Consider the following 16,838-nt stretch of genomic DNA (forward strand, 5'->3'; position numbering starts at 1 on the left):
GTGAGAATGGATCAATTTTGTAAAATTAAAGGACAAGCAAAATTGTTGTCTGGGGAGATGATTCTGACCGCAGCCCCCAAATACCCACGAAGCTCCCTCAGGCCATTGTATGCGGGCCATGTGGAAGGAACAGTTATTTTCCTCGTTTTGCAGGGAGTTAAGCTGCAGCCCAGAGAAGTTAAGTTGCCTGTCACGTAGACTGTTAAGTGGAGGGCCAGCTTTCAAAGTCAGGTAGTTTGACCATCTTCACTAACTGAACACCAATAGTGTGTACCAAGCATGCCCTGTGCATATTCTTGCAGCGTGACAGCAGAAGGTATGCACTCTGAATGTGTCCATTTTACAGGTGAGGACACTGAGGTGAAGGGACTTACCCAAGGTCACAGAGCAGCTTAGTTTGTGGCAGGGTTGGGTTTTCAGGGCTGATCAGTACATTTTCTTTGTCCCTGTGTGCCACTCTAACGGCAGCTCCAAAAATGGTGGCTGTTGCTTTTCTTCAGTGTGGCCAGGCCACAAACTACATCCACATACAAGACCTAAGAAAGAGGTTGGGGTGAGTTTGTAAAGTGCCTTGAATGCCAAGCCAAGGAGCAACTGCCTCCAATCACATTTGGAACAAAATATCAATTTACAGAGACAAGAAAATTCTAAGTCAATTGGGTTTATACCAAAGCCCCAAACTAAATGTTTATTGTTACAAATCTTGTAAGCAGTTGTGTTTTCTGTTTTGCTTTGGCCACTGGGAAGCTCAATGTCAACTTTGAGATTGTTTTTGACAATTGTACTGAGTCTCCCACTGGACTCTGACTTCATTCTGCGTTCCTGCTTTTACCTTTACCCTCACCTCTTTCTTTTTATTCTATTGTATCTATTTTCGTAAGTTGCCACAATACCTTTTTTGCAACAAGGTGGCATATACCTAAATAAATACATGATCAAAAGCTTGATTTAAAAGTCTTGACTGCTGTGATCCACATCCTTATTATAACACAGACATTCAATAACTTCTTTAAAATATTTAGTTCATTCTGAGACTTGGCCTTGCCACTCCACTGTTGCTGGAAACTGATCTGAGTAATGAACTAGGGCAGAAGAACTCAAGTCAGGCCAAAAACCTGTATTCAGACACTGCCCTGCAGACCCCCTTCTCCCGGGCAGAGAGAGGCGGGATCTACACCTGCTCCTTGAGGGAGAGGAGAGAAGGGAAAGAAGTGCTTGTGTGGAAAAGAGCATCATGGCATTGGGGAGGGGGCCTTGAGTATCGCTTCATCCATGTTTCCCAAACTTGGGCCATTCACGTACAGACTTCCTTTGAGATGCTTTTTGTGGGTGCGCAGCAGATTTGCTGAGGTCACCCATACGTTGGGTTCCATGCGGAAAACTCTAGAATGCAATCTTGGATCATTAAGGTTGGGAGCAGGCGGGATATTCTCAGTGACTTCCTTTACCCTCTGGTTCTATGAAAACAAGGAAGCCCAGCGACTTGTTCAGCAAGTAAAGCTGTGGCCTTTCTGTGGCCCATGGCAATAATAGTCTCTCAGCGCTGGGCATGACAGGCATGTAGCTCTGTACACCAGTCAGGGTTCAAGGCAGCGCAGTGACTGACAGAGGCCAGAGGCTATAGCGTTCATTGGGTTTGGGGACCGGACGGAGTCATCTCTCACCCTTATCAGCTTGGCTGATGGCATTCCCTGCCAGAAAGAGCCATGGCGCTATTTGTGTAATTTTGTAAACCCCAAGGGAGATGGCCAGCATGCAGAGAGCACCCAGGAAGCCGGAGCTACTCTGGCCATTGTGACCAGTTAATGCCCCGCTCGGGGAATCTGTCAGCTCTCCTGGCAGGGCCACCTCCCGCACCGTGGGCAATCCAACATGACTGTCCCAGGGGCACCAAGCTCAGCAGGTCTCACCTCTCCCCTTGAGAGCTTGCTGGAGGTGGGGAAGCCAGGGGCCACCACCTCCGCATGGTGTTCCTGTGGAGCGGAGGGCCCGGAGGGGCTCCACATGCCTCGCTAAGGAGTGTGGGCCACGGAGAGACCAACACCTCCCCACAGGCCTCCACATCAGAGCAGAGTTTCCTCTGGACACCCCTAATGCTGTGGTCTTCAAAGGGACTCCTCTCTGCCCTTTTGACTGTCTCCCTGAGACATCAAGCCCTGACATCTCCCCTTGCCTGGAATGAGGAAGGAACAGGAATAACATCTGGTGTGTGCTCTCTGCCAGCTGCGGCGCCCGGTCTTGACGGCATTATCTCATTGAATCCCCCAGTGACCCCACGACGGAGGCACTGTTGCTGTCCATCTTACAAATAGGGAAACTGAGGCACCAACTGCAATATCACACGTTCAGGGCTGGTGGTGCCCAGCCCCGGCCCCCATCGGAACCACAGGGATTGTTTTAAAAGGCGCCGCTGCCCCGGTGCCACCTCAGAGTCTGGGGGCACGGAGTGAGAGCTGCTGCGTTTCAGAAGCTCCCCAGGTTTTGCCACGCATTCAAGGTTGGGTGCTCCTGCCCCTCACCCTCCTGCAGCCCAGAAGGAACCCCCCAGGCACAATGGGGTTAGGGTAGATTTGTCAGATGCCAGGCTGCACCCAGGAAGGCACTGTCTACCCTGGCTGTCCCAGAAGAGGGAGCAGAGAGAGCAAGAAAGGGCTACTTCTCTGCAACGGAGCCACTGCAGGCAGGGGTGGGGTTCCTAGGGCCCAGAGCACAAAGGCTCCCGCTGCCCCAGGCAGTGCCCAGACGCTGCCCTGCTCACCCAGGCCAGTCTGAACTCTGCCCACATCTGGGGCCAGCCTCTCGACCCCCCACATTCCAGCAGGGACCCCATGAGGCAGGAACAGACAGGGCTTTCAGGATGCACGCCTGCCGGGGGATGAATTATTACCGAGAATTATCTGCCATGAGCACGGGGTGGCATTTCACGTGCCAAAGGTTGTCTGGCCCTGGCTACTTGGCTCCAGGGCCCTCATTCCAACTGTGCAAGGACAGAAACTTTATTCTCTTCCACAGCAAGAGGCCTCCCCCCCTCACCATCTGTGCAGCACCCCCTCAGCGGGCCCCCCACCCCCATCCCCACCCAGGGGCCAGAGCCTCCCTTCTCCATGGCTCAGCACGGAGCGGATTAGATAAGGGTGATTCAGAAGTCAAGTTTCCCAGGTCTTTTAAGCCAGGGATTTTTATTCACAGGGAAAGTCACTGTTACCAAGACGTCAGCCCCAACCTGTTCTGGCTTTTCTGAGTGAAGCCCTGACAAGTGCAGACCACGGGTGCAGGGGGCACAAGCTTCTCCTGGAGGGGGCCAGGGCTTTTGGAGCCAGGCTGATCTTTGGTCTGAGTCCTGATTCTGTCACTTGCTTGAAGTCTCTAACTTCCATTTCCTCATCTGTAAAATGGGGATGACAACCTTGACCTTCCAGGAACGTTGGGAGGTTGAAATGAGACAACTGACGTGGAAGAGCCCTAAGTGGAAATGTGGAGGGCGTACAGCAGGTGAGGCACAATGACCAGAAGGGGCCTCAAAGACTGATGTAGGGCCTCACCCTCGTTCCCGTCCCCAGGGCCGCAGGCTGGGGGAGACCCAAAGTGAATTTCCAGCCAACCCACGTGTCACCACAAAACCGATGACTGTCCTTGTCTTCTGTAACAGAGAGCGGTGAGGGCAAATTTCTCTCACCCAGTGTGCCTGCTCGGATGGGTTGGTAGTGGCTGTCATTGGGAGCTACCCACCAGGCCCAGGGAGAACACTGAGCAATAGCAGTGTCTGCCACGGGGATAAGAAGTTAAGGTGGTAGAATGTACGCTAAATTTCGCCATTTCTATTGTGTCTTAGAGCAAGGTCTAAATAATATTTTTCACTCTTGGTCTTTGCCTGGATTTCTATGGCAGTCTCCACACTGTTCTATCTGCTTCCTCTGCCCTCTGAGCCTCTGTTTTGGCTGCTAGACTGAACTGGAAATGAGGGACCCTGACCATTTCACTCCTTACCTATCGCTGTCTGTGGCTCCTCCCATTGCTGTGAGGATCACACCACGCTCCCAGGGGTGACGTTCTAGGCCTCCACTCACCCTCCCAGTCTCATTCATGGCCACTCACTTCCAAATAGCCCAACCGCAAACCCCACTGACCTGAGGACCTTTAAGAACCAAGATGTGAGGATTCGAGGCAGGTTGGAAAGTCAAACTGAAAACCCTGTGGGCAGACTCACAAGGTCAGATCAGGATTGGCGGGGCAGTCCCAACACCTCACTGCATTTGTCGAGTGAGTTTAACCAACTGGAGGGAGCTGGAAAACCTCCAATGAACTCTGAAGTGCAGGTTAGCAAAGCTGTTATCCTGTTCACCCCTAACCCTGCTGATGGGATTAATCCTGAGTTGTCCTGCAGCGGGGAATTTTCCCTCCTCTCTCTCCTAATTGCCTATTCTAAAACAAATCTCTTAGTAAGACACAAAGTGGGGGCTTCCAGGCACCACTGTGTGTAAAGCTTTCTTGTCCAGGGTCCAAGCATGCGCGAGGGTCCCTGCCCCACCAGAGGCCAGTGGGGTTTCTCCACATTCCCTCTTAATTCCCAGCTCTTGTTATTCCGCTGATGTTTCAGTCTTTTAATTTCACAAATGCTTACCCTGAGCTTTTGCTCTGGCCCGATGTGGGGATGAGCCTTGGAGATTCAGATATGGCACAATGCAAGTTTACGCTGGGTATTGTCAATGAACTGGAAAGGAAGGGCTGGTGGTCGAGAATCGCACCTGCACTGCATAGCTGGGGAGCGAGGATCTTCTAAACAAATCTCAGTCTGTTTCCGAAAGGTTGGCATCTCTGCTGAAATCACTAAGGAAGAGTCTAGGCTTGCTAAAGAGACAACTGTTTGAATGAGTTCCTTGAGGGGAAAATAGCTTCTTTAAAGAAAAGAATCCAAACAGGTTTTCTTCTTTTTTCTGTTTAACTTTTTCCATTGACGTACGTCAAAGTTACAGAAAACTTACTCGAGTAGCACAAAGGAGTCCCATATACTCTTTCCCCAGATGCCCCGATTAGTCACATTTTGTGATATTGGCTTTATCATTCTTTCTCGTACCTCTTTTTTTCTAAACCACTTGAGGGGAAGTTGCAAGTATGATGCCCCTTTCCCTGCTAAAGACCTCAGTGTGTATTTCCTGAGAGCATGGACATTCACATAACCACAGTACAATTAGCAAAACCAGGAAATTGAATGTTGACATAATACTACATCTAGCTCTGGCCGGTTAGCTCAGTTGGTTAGAGCATTGTCTGCTACAACCCAAGGTTGTGGGTTTGATCCCCGGGCAGGGCACTGCAAGAATCAACCAATAAATGCACTCATGAGTAGAACAAGTCAGTGTTTCTCTCTCCCTCTCTCTTTAAAACCGGTTTTAAATTTTAAAATATATTATATCTGATTTATAGATCTTATTTAAATGTGGCAAGCCTTCCTAATGATGCCCTTTAGAGCAATTTTTATTCTAGTTCAAGATCCAGGCCAGGAAAGCACATCACACTTAATTGTCCTGTCTCCTTAGTCTGCCTCATCTCGGAGCACTTCCTCGGCCTTTCTTTGTCATGTCATGGCCACTTTTTAAGAGCACATGTCGTTTATTTCACAGAACAGTGTTCAACTTTCATTTGTCAAGTGTTTACTCATTTAGGTTATGCGTTTGGGGCAGGGATACAGAAATGACACTATGTCTTTCTCAGTGGATCCTATTAGGAAGCATTTGAGGTTTTGTCCTATTATTAGCGATGGTCACTTTGATCACTCAGTTAAGGTGATGTCTGCTAGTTTTATCTACTGTACAATTACTATTCTCTCTATATAATTAATAAATAATTTGTGGAGGAATACTTTGAGACTATTCAGATATTTCTATACTTTCACCCTCTAGCTTTAGCACCTTGATGAGTCTTACCTATATAAATTACTAATTATTACTTGGATGATGGCAAATTTGTGCCTTACAATTTCTATCATTATTGCTTGGCATCTTTCTGTAAAGAAGAGCATACAAAAATGTATGTTTGTGTGGACAGCGGGCCCATGCATTCTTATCTTATTCAATGGGTTATTTACTTGATAACCAAGTTATTCCAGATTTGGCCAGTGAGAACTCATTCAGATGGGCCACTATGTCCTTTGGATGTGTCTCTGTTATTCACTGAGCACTTCCTTACTTTCTGGCACAAACAATGCTCCAGGCTCACCTTGTACTTCCCCTGGGCGCATCCAGAAATCAGCCATTTCTTCAAGGAGCCCTGGTTCCTTGGTGGAGGATATTTAGAAGCAAGGAGCTGGGCACTAGGTGAGCTCATTGTTCCACGAGTATATATATTGTTTCCGGGTCCTTTCAGTGGACAGAAGCAGGAAATACATACACACATAAGTACAAGTCCAGGAGTTCTTGAAACACCCCGTTCCAGTCCAGTACCGCAGCATACTGGCCTTCCGTTTCATAGTCGCATCTCTTTCTACAACAGTGAGGGACCTGGCTCTCAGCGTCTTCAACATATTTCATTTTTTACTCAATTCTTCAATACACAGAGAGTGTTGCACAACTGCCAACCCATCCCACTATGAAAAAAACAGGCCTCTTAAGTGGAGTTCAGTATTTGTTTGCAATTCTTTTCATCGTTAGACTGAGTGTGTATATCAAAGTTCTGTGCTCAGAAGTTCCTTGGATTCATTCTTTTTTCCCTTTCAGTGTGGTTGGTTATTTGTTTGAAATATAATTTGATAATTTATAAATACAGAGCTACTTCATTCAAGATTTTTTGTTTTTTTTCCATAGCTTGTTTTAGTTCTCTTATAAATAATGTGTAACTAAAATTTTCTTTTCCTGCTTTTCAGCTTGTCTTGTTTTAACAAAGGAAATCCACCCATTTACATGTATAGTGCAAGCTAACATGTCTGGTCTTTTCCCTGACATCTTGTTTGTGGTTTTTAATTTGTTTACCTCTTTGATCTGAATGGGAGAGAATTAAGAGCTCCTTTCATCTGCCAGTGCTCAGCACCTGGTCCAGAGCGTGGTAATGCTCAGCAAACGTCTGTGAGATGTTGACCAAAAGCTCAGCAAGTGGCTTTCCCTTGTACCTTGACAGAAGGACAGAGGGCCTTGGCCTTCCTGTGACAACAGCAATGACTAACTCAGCAGTCACAGGTGTGTGACCATTTCTCCCACCATTTCTCCTGGCACCGTCCCCGTTCCTTTCTGAGGTCGAGCCCCGATAGGCTCTTGGGTTAGAGGCTACTTCCTTAATGGGCTTTTGTGGAGCAAAGGACAGTTTGAGGAATGAAGCTCTAGCTCACCCTCACAATCTCCACCAGCCCCAACTCCCACCCCAGGGTAAACTCACAATCCAGGTGGGGGGGGAAGGCACTCACCCCATTATCCAATCACTTCAGGACAAAATCTTCATCCCCCACTTCCAATCAGACCGATGTTCCCAAAACCCAATCCAAAATCACTTAAACAACAGGGAGTCCTGGGTAGGGCAGCCATGATTATTTAGCCAAAGTCTCAAAAACATCGTTGAGGATGCAGATTCTCACTCTTTTTCCTTGGCCACCCTCACGTGTTGGTCTCATCCTCCAGGGTAGAAAATGGCTACAGCAGTTCTGGACATCACATGGTACCACGGGCGTCCGGAGGCAGGACTGAGATTGGCTGGTTCTACCCAGGAGTCCTCCTGCGGACCATTCCTTCTCTCCTCCTAGTCAGAACCAGACCATGTGCCCTCCCCGCCCCCAACCACTGGCAAGGAGAGGAGGATCCCCGCGATTGGCTCAGACTCATCAGGATTTATCTGAGTGCAGTTAATGGAGGGGGCGACGCCGGCACAAAATCTGGTCTTTGCAGCAAGAGCAAGAGGAACCAGCAGCCAGCCTGGTGGCCACATTCTGCAGAGGTCTTGCCTTCTGCCTGACATGTCCTTTCTCAGTCTCTCCAGGTTAAGGCCTCTTCTTCCTTCACACTACCCGTCACCTCCTCCAGAAAGCCCTCCCTGTCCTCACTGGCTAGGTCAAAGAACCAGCACTCCCTTCATAGCTCTGGCCATAGTTACAGCTAAATAATGACATGTGTCATTACTTGAGTCAAGTCTACCCCATAGAGGCAGCTCTCCCCTTTATTCCCAGGACCCAGTCAGAGCCTGACACACAGTAGGTACTCAATAAATGCTTAGTGGCTGGACAACTGCATCAGTATGTCACAAGAGGCAGACATGAGGTCTGGAAGCTGATTTCAAGAGCTTCCTGTGGGCGGTGAGATTTTTGATGAAAGCACACATACAGCTGAGTGGTCACGCTTAGGTGGAGCTCGATGGCCACACGAACGAGGACACTTGTGTAAACAGCTGGGCGATGGGTGTGGGTCATCTTATTTTCCTCTCTGTCTTTTTCTGGCTGGTTTAAATCCTTTTCAATGATGTGATGAGTATCACTAACAAGGGACTGAGTCCCTTTTACAAAAACAAAGCCTGTATTATTATTATTTTAAACAAAACGTCATTTTCAGCAACTTGGTTGTGGAAGAAACCCATGGGGTGCTAAGAACTTCCTTCCCTGTTTTATTTTTCATCCTCCCTGCCCTGGCCTCTCTCCTGGAGCCTTAGATACCCTCTTCCTCCCTTGAGGGTAGGGTATGAGTTTGTCACAAAGGCCCAAAGGTTGCACTGCGTTCAGATTTAAAAGTGAGGCAAAATGATAACTTTCCATGAGAGACTCATACAGATGGTTGTGCTTTTCTTTTTCTCCAAAAGCAGGAATCCAAGGGATTTGAAACTTCTGGCTCTTTTTCAATAAAGAATTAGAATCTATTCTCAAAGATATGCCCGGGTTAATAATTGGTATGTGATGAAGTGTTTATTCACTCACTCACTCACTGCTGTCTGCCCCTGTGCCTGGCCCATCCTGTGTGTGGAGGATATAGAGATGAACCAGTTGTGGTGCCTGTCCTCAGGGAGACAGACACAGTCACAACTATCACTTCAAACTATGACTGGTGCTCTAATGAGAGCAGGGTGGGCATGCTGTAGAGCAGAGGCTGACTCTCACCCAAGGGAAGGACATTTGAGATGAGTCTTGAAGAATGCATAGAAGGTTGCCAGGCAGGGAAGGGGTGGAAAGGCATTACCTGGGTTGGACTCCTGCCTTGCCCCTCTCTTAGCTGTGATCTGGAGCAAGGATTTTACTCTCTGTCCTCAGTGTCTTCATCTGTTAAGTAGAGATGATGACAGCACCTACCCCACAGAGCTGATGAGGATCGACCCAGACAAACCACCTAAAGAGCTCAGACCAGCCCCAGCACAGGGTAGACTTTAGTAAGTTGCTAGCTCCTGGTTCTGGTGTGATGGGTGTTGTGCATGAAGGTGGGAAGACCAAGCTGAGGCTGGGGAAGCTCATGGGGGCCAGGGCAGTTCTCGACAGGAGAAGGACACACACAGATCAGGCTGCCTGTGAGAGAGGGTGAACAGGAGGGGTGAGTGGGGAGAGCCGACACAGCAGTCAGGGTGCAGTGATGAGGCTGTGAGCACAGGTAAGATTCAGGGGAGTCTGTTAGGGACTAAACTGTGTCCCCTCAAAATTCATACATTGAACACAAGACTTCCAGCCAAGATGGAGGCCTAGACTGACACGCTCCATCTCCCTCCACAACTAAGAAGGAATACAACTACCGCAAAACCAGAAATAACCACAAGCTCCAGAAAAATAAATGGAAGTCCAACGTATGAAGCTATAAAGAAGTGATGCTCGTCTGGATAGGTAAGAGGGGTGAAGCTGGGGCGGAGAGGTCAAGCTGTGCTGGCGGCAGCAGCAGCGGTGATGGCGGCGGGACGGCAGTAAGCACAGACACCCGTATTTAAGGGGAGGTGAGAAAAACCTAGGGAGCACCCCTGGCTGCAGACCAGACCGTCAGCTTGCGATTCCAATGCCAGGGAAGACAGACTCCCATTGCCTTGGACGGTGAGGCCCGGAGAGGGTGGGGATGGAGGAGGAGGCTCCCAGTCTCTCAGTGGAGAGTGAACAGCAGGAATCCATCTTGGACCCCAGCCCCCACAGAAAACGCCACAGCGTGGTGAGAAGGTCGCCCAGTTGTGACAAGTGCATGGGACTCCGCCCCCTGTAGCACAGGAGGTGTGACAGCCCTGCCCAGGAAGCAAAGGTAAACAGAAAACTGTCAGGATGGCAGAGATCATGATAGAGATCCCGGAGACGCAGCTGACCAGCCAGCAAATATCTGATCTAACGGCTCAGCAGATAGGAAATCTTTCTGAGACACAGTTCAGAGCTTTGGCTATTAAAATGCTTACAGACATAACAGCAGATCTTAAACAAGACGGGGAAGGAATGAAGGCTAGTCCTGCTGAAATGAACAAAAACACATATGAAACTAGTGGTGAGGGAAAGAAAACCAGGGATCAAATCAACAAATCGAAACATACGGAAGGAACAAACAGCCAGTGCAGAAAGGGGAAACAAAAAGTGAGGAAAATGAGGAGAAGCTTATAAACCTATGGGACACCTATAAGTGGGCCAACATCTGAATCATAGGGTTGCCAGAAGGTGAAGAAGAAGAACTAGAAATTGAAAAATTATGTAAAAAAATAATGAAGCAGAACTTCCCGAACTTGGGGAAGGAAATAGACTTACAGGTCCAGGAAGCACAGAGAGTTCCAAAACAACTGGACCCAGGGAGAACCACACCAAGACACATTAGAATCAAAATGTCAAAAATTAAGGATAAAGAGAGAATCTTAAAAGCAGCAAGAGAGAAGAAAAGAATCATGTACAAAGGGGTCCCGATAAGACTATCAGCTGATTTCTCAAAAGAGACTCTGCAGGCAAGAAGGGACTGGCAAGAAATATTCAAAGTAATGAAAAGCAAAAACCTACAACCAGGATTACTCTATCCAGCAAAGCTGTCATTCAGAATAGAAGGGCAGAGAAAGTGCTTCCAGGACAAAGTAAAACTGAAGGAGTTCATCAGCTCCAAACCACTGTTATATGAAATGTTAAAGGGACTTGTTTAGGAGAAAGAGGATCAAAACTACAAACATTAAAATGAAAGCTGCATCACAACAACCAACAACAGAAGCTAGGGAATCGAAACAAAGGCAAACTAAATAGGCAACGAGAGTGGAAAAAGAACTATAGGTATGGGGAACATTATGGGGGGAGGTCAGCAGGGAGGGGGAAGGGGGAGAGGGAGGGAGATGATATAGGAATTAAGAAGCATAGTAGGAGGGAATTGAATAGACAGGAAGATGTTGAGAAGAACTATAGGCACAACCAATGGGCATGGACTAAGGTGGGGGGACACCTGGAGGGAGGGAGGTCACTGGGTGGAGGGGAACAAAGGGAAAAGAAATTGGGACAACTGTAACAGCATAATCAATAAAGCATATTAAAAAAGGTTTTTAGGAAAAAAACAATTCATACGTTGAAAGCCTTCACTTCCAGGGCCTGAGAATGTGACTGTATTTAGAGTCTCTAAAGAGGTAATTAAAGTAAAATGATGTCAGTAGGGTGGGTGCTAACCTGACGTGACTGTTGTCCTTATAAGAAGAGATTAGGGCAAGACAAGCACACAGGAAAGGCTGTGTGAAGACACAGCCGGGAGGCGACCAACTACACCCTAAGGAAAGACGCCTCAGAAGGAACCAACCCTGGGAAACCGTGATCTCAGACTTCCAGGCTTCAGAACTGAGAAAATGGATTTTTTTTTTGCTCAAGCCATCCAGCTGGTGGTACTTTGTTATGGCTGCCCGAGAAAACTACTAGAGTCCACTGGTGGAGAGACTGGGGGTTGCCTGGACATGGAGGGTAAGGAACAGAGGACAGCCCCTGGATTCTGGCTGACACAGGAGGTGGAAGGGAGTGCCATCAATAAGATGGGACAGGTGTGGGGGCAGAAAGGGTGGATCCATTGCTCCCTCATGGGACACATCCATGATATGAAATGTGCTGGGGTCGGGGGTGGGGGAAATGTGGACCCCTGCTCCGGCCTCCACCCCTCCCAACTCAGGCCTCTTAGGCTCTTAGGACCTCGGCCCCCAGCCCTGCAATGGCTCCACCAGGTGCCTTGGGCTTGCGAGCTCTGTGCACTGGTGACAGATGCTGTCATACCTAGTCCCGTGCAGCCTGGTGGGGTGCTGTCAGCTGGGCATTGCCTCAGCGCAAGGGAAGGGAGGCCCAGCTGATGCACAGGCCCCACAGACAGGGCCAAGGGCACCCATCCTTCCAGAAAACCAGACTGGTCACCCGGATACAACTCATCATCTCGCCATGGGCCCAACCCACGTTGTAGTTACTTGGGTGTATTAGGGTTTTTCAGTAACTTTTTCACCCCTGGTAATATTAAGAGCGCCCACTACCCACGTATTATATGTCTGCCCAGGTGCAGAGAAGTGAAGTGGCATCCAGGGACACACAGCTGGTTGGACAGGCCTGCCTCACACTGGAACCCATGCTCTGAACCACTCTCTCTGAGGGCAGGGTTCATTCCATGTTTTCTTTCAATGTGAACGTGAGGGATTGCCATTGGACTTTCACAATGACTTCGTGAGAGCACAGAGATTACACAGAGAGGTCATCTCTGAACATGTGTTTCTGAATTTTATGCTTAAGAAATTTGTTGTTGTTCTAAAAGAGGTTGCAAGGCTCATCTGAAATATTTAAGTGTAAGAACTTGGAAGCTGTCAGAGGCCAGAAACAGTAATTACCTCAAAAGCACACACAAATGCCTGCCAATTCCTGGGCCATCTGGGGAAACCAGGCCCTGCCCCAGAGAGACCCTTGGGGAGCGCTCCACCCTCTCAGGGGTCCTGGCCAAAGCCACTTCCTTGGACGCGGCTGGAGCTCTGAACCCTCCTGGAAACTGGCCTGCTTCCCAGCTGCGGTTTCTGCCCTGATGTGCTGGGAGCCATCCCACGGCCTGAGGCCTGGCTCCTCACCTCCCAGGGGAGTCCAGGGGAGAAGTGGAGCTTGCATGCAGCAGGTCCTGGGTTCAAATCCCACATCCACTTCCTCCACAAGCCCTGAGTGTGGGCTTTGGAGCCGGGCCCTGGGTCAGAGCCCAGGCTCCACCACTTCCTGGCTGTGTGGCCTTGGGTAGCTCATTGCCCTCTGTGCTTCGGTTTCCTCCCTGTCATGAGGATTAGAATGGCACTGACATCACAGGCTTGGATTAAATGACGGGCTTGGATTAAATGACGCAATATGCATCACGTGCTTGGAACAGTGCCTGACGCTAAGTGCCTGGTAAATGTGAATGGTCACTATCTCGGTGCCTCTGAGCAGCGCCCTGTCACCTTCCCAAGCCTGTGTCCCCATCTGTACAATGGGAACAAACAGCACTGATGGCTCTGATTAGATGAGATGATGAGAGGAAAACACTTGGCACAGTACCTGGCAATTAGTGAATGTTCAGCAAATTCTTAGCAATTATCCCAAAACCCTTCTGGGGGCCTACGCTCCGGAAAAACTGCCCAAGATTAAAGGATTAAATTAGCAAGAAGCGAGGCAAAGCCAAGCCATTTGATGATTTCTAGAGCAAGGGGGGCCTGCAGCCCCATGCCCTGAAAGAGCCTTGGTAAGTGGCGCATGATGGGCACGGGGACATGACACGGAACCGTGGAAGGGCTGGAAAGCAGCTTGTTCAGAGGCTGAGGCTGCAGGCTGGCGGTAGGGAATTCTGAGAGCAAAAGCAGCTGGAGAGTGTCAGCTGTGGGACTGGGGGACTGCGCTGGAGGAGGGACGCTGGCAAGGCCGAGGGTGGGGTACAGAGTGGCAGTCTGAAAGCTGAGACTGTGGGTGGGTGGGGGCAGGGTTCCAATCAGGCCATGAGCTCAGGACAGTCCCTGCCCCTCTGAGCCACACTTTCCTCATCCGGTCCATGGGGCCAATGGTGCATCCAGTGACACAAAGAACACGTGTGCTCCGTGCCAGGTATCCAGCAGGTGCTCAGTAGCAGGGCTGTTATGACAACCTGGAAGCCTGGTCAGGTGTGGGCAGAAGCTGGCGACAGATCCACCCGACTGCACTGAGACAGCCTAGGCCAGCAGCAAGGGCAGAGGCCCCACTGAGCCTCCCCGACTCCGCACCCCTGCAGGCTGAGTAGACCTGAGCAGTTTCCCTGGGGTCCTAAGGGGTGTCTAGCATTTTAAAAATTGCACATGCATAACTTTTATAATTACAAAAAACATTAAATAATTTTCACTTGGGAAAAAAAAGACTTTTCTGTGAATATATCATCCTAAGTGGATAAAACATTAAAAACAATTTTTTTTAAACAGAGTCTACAACTAATTGTTAAGAGACTCAGGGAAAAAAAAGCATAGATATATCAACCAAATGTGCCAAAAGCTATTGGTGAATCTAGGTGGAAGATATGTATGTGGATATTTTCTGTGAGTTTAATTGTTCAAAATAAACAGTTTGGGGGGATTGACTGTAGAAATTTAAAATAACCCGAGAGAAGAGTAGGTGTTGTTATAAATGGGCCACACACTCACTCCTAACCTCGGTGAGGGGTACTTGAGAAAAGACTTCAGATTATCATGGGTTAAGGCAACCACTAAAACTGCATAATTTCCAAACTACTAGAGGGAAAAACAGATAATCAGAGTAAGGTAAGGAAGGAGAGAAAAGGAAATGTATCACAAACAACAAAAATAGAAGGCACAAAAGAAGGTAGATTTAAATACCCAGTCAGTCAGTAATTACAGTAAGCGTGAGTGAACTCAATGATCCAATTAAAAGAGACACCTCTCAAACCAAAGTAGACAGCAAAGTCAAGAAGATACACCGTGCAGATAACCAAAACAAAACTGATGCGGCTGTGTCAGGAGCAGACAAGATAGATTTTAAGGCTAAAATCATTGCTAGAAATGGATTTCCACTGACCTTAGAGAGAGAGAAACATCAACCAGTTGTCTGCTGTACTGACCGGGGATCACACCCAAAACCTAGGTACGTGCCCTGACCAGGGATCGAACCTACAACCTTTTGGCACACAGGATGATGCTCAAATCAATGGAGCCACCCAGCCAGGGTGAGATAAAGACATTTCATAATGGTAAGAGGTTTGATTTGTCAGAGAAATCAGCAATTTTGAAATTATATGCACCTAATGAAGTAACTTCAAAATATATAACATAAATATTGGGAAAAATACAAGGGTAAACAGATAAACCTCACTGTTGTAAAGGGAGATTGTAACTTTTTTCCCCTCAGTAACTGAAAGAAAAGACAAGGGAAAAATCCATGAGGAGCCAGATTAAGCAACCTGATCTAATGGACCCATCTAGCACCCTGCAGCCCACACGTGCAGAAGGCACAGCCTTTGCAAAGACAATGCCACATTTGCAAAATGTGACCACAAACAGGGCATAAAGCAAAGGATTAAAATCCTTTTGAGTAGACTTCCGGTCAAGATGGAAGCACAGGTAGACACACTTCACCTCCTCATGCAATTATAGAAAGAATTACAACCAGGTTTCAGAAACAAATAACAATCAGAATTGTCAGAAAATCGAGCTATATGGAAGTCTGACAACTGAGGATTTAAAGAAGCCACATTCATCCAGACAGGTAGGAGGACCAGAGTTGCTGAGATGGGACAGGGAGGCGGTGTGGCTCAGACAAGCAGCAGTGGCAGCACGGACGGTCCCACATTCGCGTGTGGTGAATGAATATAGGGAGGGATTCCCTGGGAGTGAGCAATCCCAGCCAGATCAACAGCCCAGGGTTCCAGCACCGGGAAGATAAACCCCCATTACCTCTGGCTGTAAAAACCAGTGGGGCTTGAGGCAGTGGAAGAAACTGCTGGATTTCCACCCCCTAAAGGGCCAGCATGGTCTTAGAATATACACAAACCTCAGGGAAGCAACTGGCAGGGTGCCAATTGCATACATGAAGTGGGTGAAGTGACTGGAAATGAGGCAAGTGCCAGGCAAATCACCAGAAACCAGGCAGTGGCATTGTCCCCTCTCTGAGCTCCCCACCACAAACAGAGCCACAAAGCAGTGAAGTGGGTGGCCCCACCCTGGCAATTACCTAAGGCTCCACCCCACACAATTTACAGGTGCCTTTGCTACATAGGCCACGCTACTAAGACAGGGAGTAAAAGCAGCTCTACCTAGTACACAGAAACAAACACAGGGAGACTGCCAAATTGAGGAGACAAAGAAATATGGCCCAAATGAAAGAACAGAGCAAAACCCCAGAAAAAGAACTAAATAAAATGGAGTTAGCCAACCTATAAGATGAAGAGTCCAAAACACTGGTGATAAGGATGCTGGGAGACTATAGAGTATGACAAAAATATAAAAGAAGAAATGAAAGTTACACAAAGTTAAATAAACAAAAATCTACAGGGACTCAATAGTGAAGGGAAGGAGGCCAGGACTCAAATCAGCAATTAGGAACAAAAGGGAGAAATAAACATTCAACCAGAACAGAAAGAAAAAACAAGAATGATAAAAAGAAAACAAAACAAGGAGACGCTTAGGAACTACTGGGACAACTTTAAACATACCAACATCTGAATCATAGGGGTGCCAGAAGGAGAAGAGAAAGAGCAAGAAACTGAAAGCTTGTGTGAAAATATAATGAAGGAAAACTTCCCTAATTTGGTGAAGGAAATAGACATACAAGTCCAGGAAGCACAGAGAGTCCCAAACAAGTTAGACCCAAAGAGGACCGGTCGGCAGCCGTCCGTCTCGAGAGACGATGGTGTAGCTTCTTAAGAGTCTATCTGCACTGCCGAGAATGGCTGTGCAGTCCGACTCGGGAGTGACACGGTATCTGTCTCCTCCCGTGTTGAATC

The sequence above is a fragment of the Furipterus horrens genome, unplaced genomic scaffold (assembly GCF_987537825.1).
Source record: "Furipterus horrens unplaced genomic scaffold, mFurHor1.1.pri manual_scaffold_4, whole genome shotgun sequence".
NCBI classification, from domain to species: Eukaryota; Metazoa; Chordata; class Mammalia; order Chiroptera; family Furipteridae; genus Furipterus; species Furipterus horrens.